This window comes from Morone saxatilis, unplaced genomic scaffold (genome assembly GCF_004916995.1).
Source record: "Morone saxatilis isolate NCDOM2014 unplaced genomic scaffold, NCSU_SB_2.0 Contig17, whole genome shotgun sequence".
Lineage (NCBI taxonomy): Eukaryota > Metazoa > Chordata > Actinopteri > Moronidae > Morone > Morone saxatilis.
The window spans coordinates 4,057,045-4,057,392 of NW_023339729.1; positions in this window are offsets into that span (position 1 = coordinate 4,057,045).

A 348-nucleotide genomic window follows, 5' to 3' on the forward strand; every position below is an offset into this window, starting at 1 on the left:
TAAAAGTTGTATTTAAATGTCGATTTGAAAGACCATGTATAACGTTTTCCTACAAGTTTGTACAAAAATTAGTTTGTCACAGTATCTTATTCATTATAAATAATGTTAATAATTTAACATTAATAATGTTAAAATCCCTTTGTTTTGTTTCCTTTTGTGTGGTTCAGTTTGTTAGTTTCAACACAGGCTTTTCACAGTCCACCATAACCATCTGAATTTATAGCCTACTGTGTGTGTGTGTGTGTGTGTATAGGTGTGTGTGTGTGTGGCAGAAACATATGTATCACTTTTCTGACAGTTCCAATGTTGAATACCCAGAGCTAAAAAGGTACACACCAATTTCCAGCA